The following is an 18,101-nucleotide window of genomic DNA, read 5'->3' on the forward strand; positions in this document are numbered from 1 at the left end:
TCAAAATAAAATGAGGGATATCATTTGCCTTGAATGTATTAGCAAGGATAGGAGAGTTGATAAATTATGTTTTATCACAAACTTTTTCAGAGTATTTGAAATTCAGAATCAGGTAAATACCTTAACCTTGTTTTGGTTCACTTTTACAATTGGGTCTGGTAAAAAGAATAATCTGCACTAATTAACAGCTTGTCAGGAATTTCTGTGTCTTTAAACATTAAGAAAAACCTGAGACTTCAGTTCTTTAATGTTATCTATCTTGAAATCAAGAAACAATAACTTTCCAATCTTTAATCAAGCTAAGTCTGTGTAGTTCTTAAGTTACTCTTCATTATGAAACAAATAATTGTAGTAATATTAACTTTCACTAATCCGGAAAACATTGCTGAAATAACATTATATATGGCAATATAAGTGAGAGCTTTTAAAAATCACTGAAACAAAAGAATTTGGAAGAGTCATTTTTCCTCACAGTTTATGCAAAGAAGGACATTGAAAGCAAGTTCTAGTTATCATAAATGAAATTAATTTGAGAATTGTTATAACATTTTTAACTAAAAGGCTCAATGCTCTATATTATGTTTTGTTGTCTCATGTCAAGACAGAAATGTATTACTTTAATATTTGTCAGAATTTGTAATATTTAACATCATTTGAGTGTGAGTGTCACCCAAACAGGTTCCCAACGGCAGGCGTCCCCAGCCTGGGTTGCCGTCCCACAGAGAATGCCTCAACTGATTAGCCAGGCACCCCGGTGCTAAGAAGTGGGCACCCGAAATGGGGGTAGGAGGCATGCCTGGTGTGACAACTGCGACTTCCAAGACCACAGAGAGAGAGGGAACAGGCAACCCTGAGGGAGGGTGAAACTTACCGAGCCTGACAAGAGGAGTAGGTCAGGTGGAGAGCAGTGGAAGAGAGAGGCTAATGGATGGAAAAGCCAGCAAGGCAGTAAGGTCCAAAATCCACAGTCTGGAGGCACACGGGGTCAATTCAGCCATCTGGGTTCAGGAGAGGGCAGGACATGAAGGCCAAGGGAGCAGCCCCAGCCTGGAGTGTCCTGTTAACCTCTCCCCGGTTTCAGCACCAGATGTAAGGTACTGCTGAATTAAGAACATGCCATGTGTGGAAAGGAAAGACTTATTAGAAGTACAGACCACAGGGCTGTCATTCTTGGGTTCAGAGTGAAGTGGCTTGGCTGAATTGGGTAATGGGTTTTATAGGAGGGGCCAAGCCATGGGGAAGGGAGAGAGTCTCTGGCCTCCAATTATCTGCAATCACCAGATGGAGCAGTTCGACATGCCTGTCTAATTGAGTAACTGGAAGTTCCTGAGTTGTTTTGCAAGCCAAGAAACAATTAGGCAGGGAGAAACAAGCAGTCATAAATCATGGGGTCTGGTTTTAAGGTGTAGCCTTGGGTCCTTCCGCCCACCCCAAGAATGCCAGCGACCTAACATTATACTTTAATCAATTGTATCATAGAATATATGTACAAGATAATTTATATATTTTTTATTCTCTACATGTTAATGGAGTATTTGACTTCCATCTAAATTAATGATTTTCAAACAATTCCATGACGGTGTCTAGAAACTCTGGTATATAGGGCAATCATTCAAGGTGACATACCTAAAAAGGCTAATTGGAATAAAGAAATCTATTTTTTGAAAGACACCTTCAATTATAAGAAAGTATATCAATGGTCTTCATTAAGTATCTTTACAGATCCTTTCATTTTGAAATAATCACAAGATTTCTTGGTTCTGGTCTTGCATTTAATGATTTTGGATATAATTACTTCCATTTTTAAAATAAGAAATTAGATGAACAAATTGAAAATCAACAACTCTCCTTAGATCTTTCAGAGAATCAGGACACAGTACAAATCAATGTCCCAATCATTGAAGAGACAGCTAGAAAACAGAATCATATATACCACAGCACAACTACTGCTGAGCCAATATTAGAGTAGGAAAATAAACTGTAATTCATGAAATAAATTCTGAAGGCTCAGTGTGGATAGGCTTTAGAGTTCAGAATTCCAGGGCAGTCATAGAGAATCCTCTCATTTTCGAGAATTTTAGTTTCAGGAGTCACATCAGCTTCTTCCAAAAAATGTTGGAGGAAAATCTCTTTCAGTTTCCAACATGGAGGAAAGGACAACTGATGTGAATGTCTCAATTAATGATGGATTTCTGTCCTATAAACCAAGCATACATTGAAAATAGTGTAAGCTGAAGGTGCATTTAATACACCTAACCTACCAAACATCCTAGGTTGTCAACACAGTATATTATAAATTGTCAGTTGTATACCTGTGCAATCATGTACATAGCTGAACAAGACTTGAAGATTTACTGGTGCTACCTAACCTTACAAAAGAGTGTCATGCCACATATCCCTTTTCAGCAAATAGATCAAAATTAAAAATTAATGAGTTCATAGTGCTTTCTTTCTACTGTAAAGTTAAAAGAAAGACCATCTATTTATTCAAAGTATTCTATTATACTGAATAAGGCTTATCCTCATATGACACTCTTATACCAGAGCCTAACTGGTTTAGGGCAAGACAAATATCTAACAGCCCCATAGCTTTTTTGTCTTCCCAAGGAGGAGAGGTCTGAGAAGCATACATGAAGAACACAGCCCAGAGATGCAGTCTTACTAAAAATCTAAAATCTAACTAAAGGCCCAGTGAAATCTTACTCCCCTCACACACTTTATTATTATATTCTTAGGATTCATTTCTAACAAAGGATTACTACTTAAGAAACTGTATGTCTCAAACATTATTCAAGAAGAATTCCCTAATGAAATACTAAGACAAAAGAAGGACTAGAAGTATGGAATTTTTAGCCTCTGAAACCTATAACTATGACAAACAGCAAACAGTCTGAATTCTAGACAGAAAAACATAAAATCATATATTGAAGTCTTATTTATCTCAGTTCCTTTTACCTGGTGCTTCACATCTAGCTTTACATATGAAACTATAAGGCATGCCGAAAACACCCTCTCCCAATTAAAAAAAAAATTAAAGAAAAAAAGCAACCATAAAACTTACATACAGATAGGGCAGCCAATGTAATTATCAGACTGGGAATTTAAAACAAATATAATTAATATGCTAAGAGTTCTTACAAAACACTTCAATGATGGTGATCCACATCAAAAGATGCATATTGTGCTCTGTGCTCTGAGGAATACTACAATGTCCAGCATCATCCTTGCCCTCAAGAAAGTTTCATTGTAGCAGAATGGATGGAGAAGGAAAGAAATATACTACAATGTGATAATGGATACAGTCTCTTTCCATCTTTTGTGGTGTAAAATGACCTGACTTTTCCCCTCTGTGAACTGTCAACTCCTTGCTATCCCACTTTTGCATGCTCGCTTATATTCCACATGCACACTTTATCTTCAGTCCTGATGCATATCAATTTACTGTTCTTCTAATATTTTAAACTGTTTCATTAGTTTGAGACTCTCAACCTCTTTATTTTTCCTAAATAACTACTTTATAAAAGACATAGGCTACCAATGAAGTTGACATTTTCCTGTATTTATGATTCTTACTTTTTATATTCCATTTATAATTAGTATTAGTGAGGGAAGGAGAAAGGAATCTAAAAAGAAAATTTTCAATGAATTTTTAAATTTGCCATACCTGTTTTCAAAACAGACTTGTTATTTCATTTATTCAGACATTTATTAAATTAAATTAATGCTCTAATTTTATCACTCAAAAAAGTATTTTCATCATTTTCTTTGAATTTATTATTTTTCAGCAAAGTATTTCACATTCTATTGCTATTAATAACTTACATGTGATTTTCAAAGCTGTATCTCAAGGAATATATAATTTTAAATGCCCACATACTATTACAACATTGATACAAACAGCATTTGCATGTGAAATTATGTTTTAATAAACCAAATTTCCCTTATCTTACTCATTTTAAAATAAAATTAATGCATTAACAAAAGTTGATTCCTTATTATTGCTTTTCAGCTTTTTAGAAGCCCTCTCTTGTGCCAGGTAAATTGGTACACATCTATAATCCCAGCTACTAGGGAAGTGGAGGCATAACAGCCAGTTAGAGACAAGCTCAGGGAAAGTTAGGAAGACACTATCTCAAAAATAAAATACAAACAAAGGGACTGGGGGGACGGCTTAAGTGGTAGAGTGATGGGGCAGAGACCATGGGTGCAAACCCCAGTACAGCACACACACACACACACACACACACACACACAAACACACACACTAAAGTATTGTTTGGTATAATTTGCAAAGTGTGCTTTAAAGTTCTGTTTCACCCTCTAAATTTTTTTAAAGGTGATTATCACCATCTACTAATATATTTATTCTCCAGATTTGACTTTATTAAAAGAAATAACATAGGCAATAAAGTTATATTTCAAGTGTGAAAGGATATATGCCAGGTAATTAACTATTTAAAGGAATTCTAAGGATTTGGGGTAGTAAATCATTTATATTTTTCAAATATATGTTATTCATGCCAGGCATGATAGCTCACATTTGTAAAACTTGTTACTAAGGATATAAAGATGGGGCAAATCATGGTTTGTGGACAGTACTGGCAAACAGTTAGTGAGTCCCCAATCTCAACCAACAAAAATTCTGGGGCTGGGTATCTTGTGCATATCCCAGGTAAGTGGGAAGCATAACTAGAAAGATCACAGTCTAGGACAGCCAAGGCATAAAAGTGAGACCTTATTCACAAACATATCTAAAACTAAAAGGTCTAGGCGCATAGCTCAAGTGACAGAGTGCCTGCCTAGGAAGTGTAAGGCACTGAACTTAAACACCAGTACCAACCAAATATACATATGTGCATATATATAATTTATATGTATATAATTTACAAAATACAGTTTCTAAGTATTTCTGTATTGGCAGAAAAATATGGGTAAATTTAAATAAAGTATATATTTCAATCTTTTTCTCTTTCCACTGACTCTTAAGGATGCAATCTGGTATAATCTGAGTAGTTAGAAATTAACTTCCTGGCACAAAAGACTTTCTATACTTAGATATTTGATTGTCAGAAATTCATTCTCAAAGATCTGTCCATCTGGGAAAACTAATAGAAAAATCCTTTCCTTAAGGGAAAGCTGGGATTTAAGAATTCTCAGAAAAAGGAAGACAGGTCTGTTTTAGCTCATTCATATTCCTCTAAGACATATAATGTCTGAGAAAACCCTTCAAGACAGAAAAATTTCAGATCTGACCTAAGCCCAAACCCTTCTGATTGCTTCCTCAAATTCTTTTGTTTGGTGACAGGTATTGGACATTTTCTGTTCAACTCCTTGAAGATTTTTGTGGATCTTTCAGCTCTGAGAGTCTTTGGTTTGATCCAGACTTATGCACCTTCCTTAGACACTGGCCAAGCCTCACATTCCCTTAAATTCTGATTCCTAAATCTTGCCCTAGGTCACCTGGTTGTACCCTTTCACCAGTTGCCATGGCTTGTTCTTAGGTGAGACTGGTCTGTCTGTTCATGATAAGTTTAAATATGGAATGAAGTTCTCAATAGCACAGTTGTCAATTGTTGTTCCCTTACTATAATCATGCACTTTGTTTGGCATTAATAAAGGATTGTGCATTAAAGCTGTCTGCCAAGGTAAGTCTATTCTCATTTTAGTGGAGTTTGGATCAGTTTATATTTACTGACAAAGCAGATTCATCTTCCTTGGACATTCAATACCCTGAGCCCAACCTGGAGGTAGTCTATGTCCTTGGACAAGACAGAAATTTTGCCAAGACTCTGACAATATTAAGCCTCTTCTCCACTGGCATCTTCCTTCCAAGTAGATTAGAGCATTAAAGGACTATACATTAAGTCACTTGTAACATAGTCTGGATCAATACATTAGAATGTTTTTTTCCTGAAAGGAAGGGCTAAAGGTGCAAGGGACAGTTAACAAGAAGGGTAAGGGGAATGCTGAGAAAAGTGTAATGTGTGCAGACAGAGAAGGAGAGAAGCAGTAAAGATTAACTTTTCCAAGCCTATTTTTCATCATATAATATCCTATTATTTGCTCATTTCAAAGGCAAGGAAAACAAAACCTAATTAGGATGACAACAATCACCAACAAATAATCTTTACCACAAATCCAGGTATGCATAAACATATTGAGCCAGGTTAATTTTCTGTGCACATCCTGTGAGAACAGAAGATGATAATTTACTCATCAAGTTTCTCCTCATGAGATGTCCAGTCCATCCTCACACATAATCATTTTCTAGTAATAATAATAATGGAGGTAGTATATATATATATATTAGCACTATTTGTGACAATTGGGCAAAGTGTTTCATGAAAATTATGACAGTTTATTCTCTGTTATTTTACCAGGTAGCTACTGGTAGAACCTCTGTTTAGTACATGAGAAAGTTAAACTCAGACAAGTTAAATAACTGTCTAAAATCACAGTTACATATTGATGGAAGGAGGTACATGTAAAGGTTCAGTTCTTAACTGTAGTTCCACTCAACTTCACATCTTCAAATATCTTTTTGTTTATTTTACCTTGCTTGAATACATGGAAGACAATATAACAAACACACTGCATAATTCCACTTGTATGAATCTTAAATTCAAAGGAAAACACTATAGGTATCTAGATATGTAATGCTTTCTCATAATACTTCTAGTATTTTATAGTTAGTATTTAAAGTTATCATTCTACATAACATGAATATTTCATTTGTGCTCAGCTGACCATTGAACCCAAAATTCTTATTTTCCATACAAAAAGTTTGAGTATGTGTTTTTCTTATTATTTTGCTAGATATTTTGTTTTTCATTTTCGTCATTAACCTAGGAACCGACATTGCTAAGCTCTCCACAAGATAATATGTGAGTTATGGTCCCTGGGTCACTTTTTAAACCACTGATTCTTTTAAATCAAGTAATTACTTACAATGAACCTTCATATTTATAACATGTCATCCACACCTAAATACATGGTAACCTATATACAATATTCTAGATAGAGACAACAGTCTTTTACAAGCAGCTCTTACTGCTTACTGACTATGTCAGTTACAATTGACATTTTTTAAACCTTTCTGTATTTTTCTATATATTATCCAGTGCCATTTAATCTAAAGAGTGGCTATTGAGAAATGCAGTATTATTATTGTTTCAACTTAATAATTAAATAAGTATTCTAGGATACTTAGAGAAGTTTTCATGCAATATGGCTTTATAAAAAGAAGAAAGTCCATGTTTAAATATGTGGTAGTATCTATCAACTTAGATGTAGTTGCTTCAAGTCTAAGTTTACCAAGTCCTTTTCCAAGAACTTTTCCACTTTGCAATGCTCTTTCATGTGCTGAGTTGATGCTATAGGGATCTCCACTGAGTAGGCATTAAAAAGTGATACAGGGAAAAAAAAATTTTCCAGGACTTAAAATAAAAGCTTCAAACAGTCATTGGCTGAATCTCACAATTGTATTGGGGAACATAAAAATATATATCATGAAAATATTTATACCCTGATGATGGGTTCTTATAAAAGTAAAATGCATGCAAAGTTTAATAACAGTGCTTAGAGATCAATACAACTAAAATGAATCTCTAAGAAATACAGTGTAATGTCATTCACCAGCTGAACCTGGGTAACCAAAGCCAGAAGAGATGAGTAGACTACTGAGTCCTGCTGAATAGCCACTTTAATGAAGTATATATTGCTTTTTACAAACTCCTTTTACACAGAGAGCATTTAGTCAGAAAAACATGCCAAGTATTACGTGTCAAAGTTACATTAGCTCAGGGAAGCACAGTTAAAATGAACTCTTTGTTATGTCTCCTTTAAAATGGGAACAGAGAAGCAGGAGAAGCACATGGTCAAAATAACTTTCTTATTTACAACTGAAGGACATGAAGCCATCTGGGAACCTTGAATATTGTTTTTTCTGGATGTATGGCTTTCTCACAAGGCCAGACACCATCTCACACAGGCACAGTTTGGTCTGAGACTTTTGCCCCAGTTCTTTGGAGCTTTCTCACAAGGTCAGGTACCCACTCACACAGGCAAGGTCCCATTGTTGGCTCCGACAATAAAAGGAAATGTTGAACATACAATTCAGAATAGTTATTGCAGGCTGAAGAGATATTAATGTGCCCTGAGAGGGATACAGAGGAGGCAAGAATTATTGGTGATATTTTATTTCTTTAAATAAAGGATAGGTGAATTCATGTTTATTATATTATTTTATGTAATATACATGATTTCTTTAGCTTTAATAAAATTATTCATAATGTGTTTTAAACAATTAAAATGACCATATAATTTTCCTCTTGCTTCTAATACTTTGACAAATGTGGCAAAAATTTAAGTTATGAGAACTGTAAAGAAAAATTGCCATGCACCAATTAAGCAGACAAAGAAAACTTTGTTCAATAGATTTTTTAATAGGAGAATGATATTTTTACAAAAGAGGTGAGAGCTTCAACTCAAATTCACTAAAACACATTAGGAAAGGAGATTTTTTTAAAGCTGGATGAAGTAGAGGAAGGCAAGTGGAAGATTGGGGTGATGGGTGTGAAATTGATCATTTGTGTTTGTTCTTTGTCCCATATTGAAGCTAGGCTCCCACCTTTCCCAGAAGACTGGCTGCTAGTGGCACTATGTACTTCCAGCATTACTTTCCAAGGGATGATTCCCAAGTCTGTGAGAAAATATTTATCGAGAAAATATTTATCAGGAAAATTGACCAGGAAAAATTCTTATCTCAAAGGGACAGAGAAAGAATATCCAACTTAATTTTTCTAAAATAAATGTTTTAAGACAAGTCTAGAAAGAAGCCCATGTGAATCCTGGTCAAAGTAAGGGGAACATTAAGATCCTGAACTTGCACAAAATCGATAGAGTAGGATAGAAGATAAATTGGTCATGGCTTAACAAGAAAAACAAAACAGAACAAAATTATTTTAAAAATTATAAATATTTAAACAAAAATGGACTTTTAACTCCAAGAATCACAGACAAAATTCTCTGGGAGATGTCCCCTTAGCCAGAATCAGGAGGGAGAGAACTGAAAAGCCAACATTAGAATGGTTGAATTCAAGAGCTCACTGTGTATTGCTGGCAAACTAGCTCTCCCAGGAGGCCATCACAATACCCTTGCTGACTTTCTCTACCCTGAAGCTCTTGATGGAACATTGATTCCTCAACCTGGCTGCCTTTCCTACCTGTGCTAACTTTTAATTTATAGGAAGTCAGTGATGAGCAGTGAGATCTGCTGAGAAAATCACTCACCTACATGACTTTCTCCATAGGGAGATTCCATAGGAGCCTTCAGATATTAATAGTGAAACCCAAGTACATTCATAACCTCAGGTTAAAGAGCATCTAGAAATTATAGCTTTTAATTTTCTTATCTGTGTAGTAAAGGAAAACAGTAGACAGCAATGGATGCTGAGTGTCAGTCATACTCATCAAAAACAAAGAAACAATCAATAGGTGCTTATACTGGTGTAGGGAGAGGTGCTGATAAGAAATGGGAAAAGAAGAAGGTAATTTAATCAGGCAAATGGAGATCCACTGGGCAAGATTTTAAAAAATGATCAGAAGCAGAGTTGCAGGAGCCATGTTATCCTTTGAGTCTCGTATCTGTTTTTGCCCTTTCAAAACAAGATAACCTTGATGTGATCTTCATCTTCATAGTTTGTGTCAGGAAACACAGTGATAAAGAACATTCACTTACATTAATTTCACAAAATTCACCAGAAAATTCTGGAAAGCATCTGAGAAACAAAAGTGAAAAGTACACATTAGCAATATTGTTTGAAAGTCCCTCATTCAAATGTATTTTCAGAGCTCCAACAAAATGTAGCTGGGAGCCTGTTGGTAGGATATAATGTATTGAATAGAGACTGCAAAACAATGGGCTGAAGTCCTGACACTCAGTACCTGTGAGTGAGTGTGGCTTTATTTGGAAAAGTTGTCTTTGCAGATGCAATTAAGGATCCTAAAATGAGGTTATCTTAGATTTACATGTGTCCTTATAAGAATAGACACCAAGACACATGAGGGAGAAGGCCAAGTGACAATCCAGGCAGAGATTGATGTCATGCAGATCCAAGTCAAGAAACACTTGAAGCCTTTACAACCTGGCAAAGGATGGGATAGACTCTCCTAGAAACTTGAGAGCAACCATGGACTTGCTAACTTCGATTTTGTGTTTCTAGTTTACACAATTGTAAGCACATAAGTTTCTTTCATCCCTAGTAATCTAACATAGGAAAAAATATTAATATGTGGGTCTTCTCAAACACATGAATAATTAAATACCCTTAGGGAACAATTTCATAGATGCCAGTAATGAAGTTATAGTCCAAGAACTGTTAGAGGAACCACAAACATTAATTATTGTACAGTGTACATGATCAGTAGCTATGTATTACTGAGTGGCTACAGCATGACAGACATTTTACGAACCTCAAGAATGAAAAGGAAAGTAAAACTTTATAAGTAACTTTAAGAAGCATCAAAATGTAGGTGGGAAAATGGACAAATAGCAAATGCAGCAATATGATGAATACATAATCAGCATGTAGAGAGATGCATTCCTAACATGGCAAACAGAATATGCAAAGGTGAGAATAAGAAGAATGTGTGGCTTAAGTCAGAAATTACAAGTCATCTTAAGTGTTTGAAGACACAGTAAAAAAAAAATAAAATAAATAGGCATTGGGTTCTTATACAGTATTAGGTCATAGGATTTCACTAAAGCTGCTTTTTACTAATGACTTATTCACTAAAAGTAACTTTACCAAGTAATTTTTCACAGGACTAGCAAATTACAAATGTAGAATTAAAACATCCTCTACTTACCAGATTGAACAACTCTGTTGTATTTTGACAGAAATACACACTTGCATTAATGATGTAAAAACTATGTCCCATGTCTACTGCAAATGGTCTACCTAAACAAAACAAGTTATCTAAGAATATTAAATGATCAAACAAGTTAGTGATCACCCATGTTAGATTCTCACTGGATTTCACTGCAGACTCTTTCTTAATCAACAAATGACTAATTTTGCACCATCAAGATGAAATCTTGGGTTCTACTCCAACCAAAAAAAGAATGCAGGGTCAGACACACAGGGAAGTTTCACACAGCAAGGTTTATGAAAAGCAAAAGCAAAAACTTACACTCATATGAAGGAAGCAAAAAACTTACACTCATATGAAGGCAGGTAGTCAAACTGAATTGTCAAGGGCTCAAACAAATTGAGGTTTTTATGGTCATTCCTTAATGATTAATTTAATAGTATTCATATGATTACAGAGTTTGCCTGGAACAGGGCATGAGTGCTTCAAGAAGTGGTTAGATAGGAAGGAGTCTACCTTACAAGGTCCATCAGAACCAGGATGGTGATTAGTGAAGTGGTGCATAAATGAAATCACAACTTTAATTACATGTTCATGAAGTTCTTCCCTGACCTCTGTACAGACTTCTATAGGCAATCCACAAAAGTGAACCAAAAACACCACAGCATAAGAGATTCACAGAACCAGCAGAGGAACAAAAGGTGACACTGAAGTTTTAATTCAATGTGTGACTAGAACTCATGGCTAGAGTGTGCCACTGAAAGCTCTCACCTAATTTTTTGTTTTTTACTGTTCCCTTTTTGCTTAGTTGCTCTTGTATCACTTGATATTTTGTTGCTAAAGTGAGAAATGGAAAATTTTGCTTATAATTTTTACTCAGTTGTTAAAACAGCCACTAAATGTAGCTAACAATATGCTCATATGCTGTTAGAAGAGTAGGGGAAGGGGGGTATTTACAGCAGGTATTCTAACAACTAAGCCAGGAATATCAGACAAGAAATAAGCACTGTTGAATGAGATCAATAAGTTACCTTGTGCTTGGACCAAGCCATGCACAGCAGTGGGATGATATGGGAGGGCCGGTCTCCTTGCCTGTAATCCCAGCTACTCAGGAAGCAGATAAGGAGGATAGAAGTTCAAAGCCTGCCCAGGCAAATAGTTTTAGAGACACTATCTCAAAAGAAAAAATAGGGCTGGTGGAGTGGCTGAAGGTGAAGGTTCTGAGTTCAAGACCCACAATGCACCCCCCCAAAAAAGTGATATGGAAAAATGTACTATAAGTGCATTATCCTGAGAGAGAAAAGAGTTTAATGCTATTCCATGTATGACAGAATAGTGTTAGAGCAGTGTGTTACAGAAAGGAATTTCAATATCATCCACACCAAATTATTAGGAACTGGTAGAAGATGGTTAAAAATTACATAATATTCTGTTTGATGCTAAGTAAGGGATTTCTATTTTTATTTTTTAATTTTTTATTAGGATATATTCATTGTACATGGGAGTTTCAAAGTGAAAATTTTGATTAGTCTTACACTGTCCATTGGTAATGTCACCCTCGTAATCTCTCCCCCTTAGCCCCCTCCCTGCTCCTTTTAAAGCTATTGCAAGAGGTTTCTTTGTTCCTTTTCATATAGGTATATGAAATCCATCAACCATATACCCTCATGTAATCTCCTTCATTCACCATCACATCTCCCACTAGTACCACCCCTCAACACACACATACTGTACTTATTTTGCAGTCCTGTCTTTCCTAATTCTTGGAGTGGCTGCTGCTGGGCCAGACCTTGTCTCCTTACCTGAGACTCTATCAATACTAAATTAAGATCACATTTTAGAAGGAAAGTTGCTATATATATATATCTCAGACATAAGGGAAGAGGAATTATTCTTCAACTTCTTAAAGGAGAAAGTATTTACAAAACTAATTTGAAATTATGTGTATATTCACACAAAAACTGAAATTTTCAGTAGGATTGCTTTCTATCCATAAATCAAGCTCAGAAGGAATAACATCATAAAACTATTGAATCTTCAAATTCATGAATAAGTAACATCTCTCTACTTAATAAGTTTTTCAGTTTCACCCATCAGTGCTTTATGCTTTTCCACAAACAGGTATTATACGTGTTTTGCTAAATTTGTATCTAGGTATTTCATCTTGCATGGCTGCTATTTTAAATGGTATCTTTATTTGTTTTGTGGTTTTTCATTCCAAAATGCGAATACTTTCTGCTGGAACATTATAAACTTTTGCATATTGGTTTATCTCATATCTTTCAACATTGTTACACTGCCTTATTAGTTACAGGAGTGGTTTTCCAAAAAGAGAATCCCCGGGGTTTTCTACAAAGGCAATTATTGCATCTGTGAATAGAGACAGTTCTGTTTCTTCTGCATCTATTAACATGATCATATGAGTTTCTTACTCATATGTTGATCAGATGATATAATCATATTGACTAAATGATGGATATAATAATGATATGATTACATCTCAATCTTAATATAATGAATTATATTGAATGCTCTATAAATGTTATACCAGCTTTGTTTTACTGGAATGAGCTCTACTTACTTAATTTCAAGCTTTGAACATGGTCATCTTCTTTTTATTTGCAAACAACCTATAATTTCATTTTTCATCTTTAATGTTAACTTTATTGTTTGTTCATGCAAGGTTGTGATATTTACATTCTTAGCTTGAATGATAGATTTTGAAAATCCTTATAGAAATGGAAGCTTATCACAATTTGTAATCTTCTATCCCACAAAAATATTTATACCAAGAACTGTAATGCTATCTAACATGGGAAATTGAGTTATTCATATTAATATTACAAGTATTTTAATTCCATACATATTCACTTTGTAAACATTTTAATGAAACATCTGACAGATTAGTTATATACACAATTTGTCTATACAAATGGATTTGTTTAAAAACTGCTCAGACACTGCTACATTGTGACACTCATGTTTTTTTAAAAAATTACTTGAACATAGTAATTGTACAAATTTATGGTGTAGAGAGTGGTATTTTGATACATGTATACGATAAATCATGATTAAATTAGGGTTAATTGCATTTCCAACATTTCAAACATTTCTCATTTCTTTATGTTGAGAACGTTTGAAATCTTCTAGATATTTTGAGAAATATAATAAAACATCACCTTACCATGTTACAGAACACTAGAAATTGTCTTCCTTTCCAAGTGTACTTTAGTACCAATCAGCAAACCTCTTTCTCTTTCCATCTTCTAATCTCTCCTTTCTAACTTCTGGTCATCATAATTCTGTAACTTTTTCTATGGGGCCAACTTTTTGAGCTCAGACATATGAATGAGAATATGCACTATTTATCTTTCTGTGACTAGCTATTTCACTTAAAATGATTACTTTAGGTTCATCTATGTCACCAAAAGTGATGGGACTTAATTCTTTTTAATATTAAAGCATTCCTCTCTCTCTCTCTCTCTATATATATATATATACCACATTTCTTTTTCCATTCTTCTGTCAATCATCACTTACATTGATTCCATATCTTGGTTATTGTGAATAGTGCTGCAGTTAATATGGGAGTTCACATAACTTTCTAACATACTAATTTCTTTTCCTTTGTATATATACCCAGTCATAGTGTTGCTAGATCTTAAGGTAGCTCTGGCTTAGTTTTGGGAAACCTCTGTACTATTCACACTGAATTTTTCATACAAGACATGTCCTGCATAAATTTCAAATTAATTCTGAATCATAACATCATACTACCATTTTCATATAGATGCCAAAAATTTATACTTTTATTGACACATGGCATGAGCTTCTTTCAAATGATTCTTCAATTAAAAATATTTTACCCCTGTTATAAATAAGTTGCAAAAAATAATCATTTAGTATGATTTGTGGATATTTTGATAACTTCCTCTCTGTATATTTTCTCACAGCCTTCTACTATTCACCACACCTTCCCTGACCACTTCCTTAGCACACTTACTAGGTATTCAGTAATGTTGTGACCCTGTGCTGCTTTTATATAGCTGTTTATATTTCATAAATATTTCACATTTATTAAGATAGACATAAGGATATTTCTTTTCCACTATGTTGCTCACTGATCCTCTTATTAAGATAAAGCAAAATTTGTATCAACTATTGATCCTGCTGTCCATGAAAGTCTCTATAGATTGCACTACACCAAAATGAAAAATTGATTTATTTAGCAAGTTAAATTATGAGGCACATAATAGAGAAAATTTTCAGATTATATACCAGATGAAAAAGTTAGTGGCTGGCATATATTGGGTGAGAAAGATTATGAAGCATAAGAAAATGAATTTCCACCATGCATAATTGATTCTTTCCAGAAAGAATATAGTAAAACAATTCCATTTACAATAGTCTTGAAAAAATCAAATATCTAGTAATAAACTTTAAAAAGGATGTAATAAACTACCCATATAAGCTGAAGACTACAGAAGGTGGAATGATCTCCCATGCTCATGGATTGGCAGAATCAACATAGTAAAAATGGCCATACTACCAATAGCAATCTACATGTTCAGTGCAATTCCTAACAAAATCCCAATGGCATTCATCACAGAGATTCAAATATTAACCCTAAAGTTAATTTGGAAACATAAAAGATGACAAATAGCCAAGGCAACACGGAGGAAAAAGAACAATGCTGGAGGTATCACAATACCAGACTTCAAACTATACTGCAGAACCATAGCAATAAAAACAGCATGGTACCTGCACAAAAACAGATATAATAGAGGACCCTGATGTGAATCCAACAGCTATGCCCACCTTATTTTTGACAAGCCACCAAAAACATATGATGGAGAAAAGACAACTTCTTCAACAAATGTTGCTGGGAAAAGTGGCTACCTGCATACAGAAAACTGAAACTATATGCATACCTATTACCCTGTACTAGTATCAACTCAAAGTGGATTAAGGACTTAATATCAGACCTGAAACCTTACAGTTAGTACAGGAAAAATCAGGGAATACACTAGAAGCAATAGGCATAGATGAGGACTTCCTCAGTAGAAATCCAGTAACCATTCAACTAAAAGAAAGGATAAACAAATGGAACTACATGAATTAAAAAGCTTCTGCACAAGAAATAAATGATCTCTAAATTGAAGAGACCACCCACAGTATGGGAGAAAATCTTTGCTAGCTCTACACCTTGAATTCAGACTAGCATAAAAACTTTAAGACAATTAATTTTTGTTAAGACACTGTGGTCCTTTTTTATGACAGTGGGGAATGTAATGTATACATATATGTTCACACTGATCAAACAGTAACTGAATTTTAACAATTCCTGGTTGTTGAAAATCTAGTTAGGTAGATTTAAATCAAATTGTTAATATTTGACCACATGTGACCTATAAATATGCCATTTTCATATGTTTCAGCTGTTTTTTTTTAATATTCTTTGTATTCATCTGGATTTTTTAGTTTTCGTATAAATATGTATAATTTTCCAACATTAATCAATAACAATTATGAAAATTGGGTAATCCTCTTTAAATTAGCTAAAGTTGGATGCTATGCCACTGAACCAGTTGGTATATTTTTTATTTATTTATTTTTTTAACTGGCCCAGAGTTGTCTCCAGTCTAAAAAGATCATATAAAGTACCAAAAAATTGACATACAGGGCTGTGAGCTCTACAAGAGCCTGGGGAGTTACAAACTGTAGTGAAATGGAACAATCACTCTGGTCCACCGGCCAACCTGAGTCCCTCTGATACCAGAGCAAGATTACTATAATCCATTCAGGTTACTTTGCTGCTTTCAGTCTTAAGGGATAGTCCAGCTTAGCTGTAGGCATCTGATTGCACCCCTCCAGGAGATACCTCTATGGCCTAACAAACTGAGGAAAACCTCCCACCCTGCATGGTAGGGAAGATCTTCTTTATACAAAGAAAGACATTGTAAGTGCAAGCTAGCCAAGTCTGGGTAAATAACTCATTTGACCACCTGTGAGAAGCCTAGTAACAAGCTGAAAGTAACTGTCTTACAAGAGCTTTTGGCCAAATTGTCTGAGCTACATCTCCCAGACTTGTATAGAAGGAGAGGTTGGCCAACACTCTCTGGCTCAACCCCCCACAAGCACCTCAGAGAAGCTATCTAACCAAGTGAGCTGAACCTAGCTCTTGCCCTCCTCCATGAGTCTGTGGCTACACAGTATGAGTGTAGCCAACAAAATCAGCCCTGTGGAGAGAGGTACTAATGATTACAACCCAGCTTAGCATATCTATCCCAAAGAAGGACAAGGACCCAGAAAAAGCCACTGTCTAAATGTCCAAATGCTTGTATAGTGGGGAAGGGATAGTACCTGGAGGGGACTTGTGAGCACTACAGTGTAAAACCTGATGATCATAAATTGGAGGGGAGCATCCAGTGTACTTACTGAGCACAGGGGAAACTGATTCCTTTCTCCAGCAAGGAAGAAATTCAGATTTAAAAATTTTATATTATTTTTTCATTTTCATTTTGTTGAAGTTTCAATTTGTCTATCATCCTTTTATTCCATTTTTTTCTTTTTTCTTCTTCCTTTCTTTCTTTTCCTTATCATCATTTCCTTCTCCTCTTTCCTTTTCCCCCATTCTCACTACCTCTTCCAAACAAATCACTCAAGTGGCTTATTCTAGCCCTTTTTTATTTTCTCCCAGCCTTTCCTTCTTTCTGCAATCCATAACACTAGTACACTCCTCCCTGAAGAATGAATCTCACCTTTACACATATTAGGATCTTTTTATTCTGTAGCCCCACATGCCTCAAAGTTCTATCCATTGCCATATCTTTTTCTTCCTTATCTGATCTTCCACTCATATTATGTTTAGTACACAAGTTTTGGTCTTCATGCAAGTAGCATTTATCTCCCCAACACATCTCTGTTTATAGACAACACAGTCAATGGTTTTATAATTCAAGTAAGTATCTTGTTTGGCATTGAATTTGTAAAGTTGTAATTGCTATGTTATATCCCCAGATTAGTGTAGAAAAATGATACAACAACCTATCCAACAACCAATCTTGCTAGAACATTTAAATTAAGTCAAGAGAAAGATTACAGATGACTAAAACTACAAACCAACAATACACAAGCAAACCTGAGAGAAGAAGAATGGGAAATAAAAGATGGAAAGGGAATATGACTCCTCAAAGAGGCAAAAACTACACAACAGAAGATCTGATGGA

The sequence above is a fragment of the Castor canadensis genome, chromosome 8 (assembly GCF_047511655.1).
Source record: "Castor canadensis chromosome 8, mCasCan1.hap1v2, whole genome shotgun sequence".
In the NCBI taxonomy this organism is placed as follows: domain Eukaryota; kingdom Metazoa; phylum Chordata; class Mammalia; order Rodentia; family Castoridae; genus Castor; species Castor canadensis.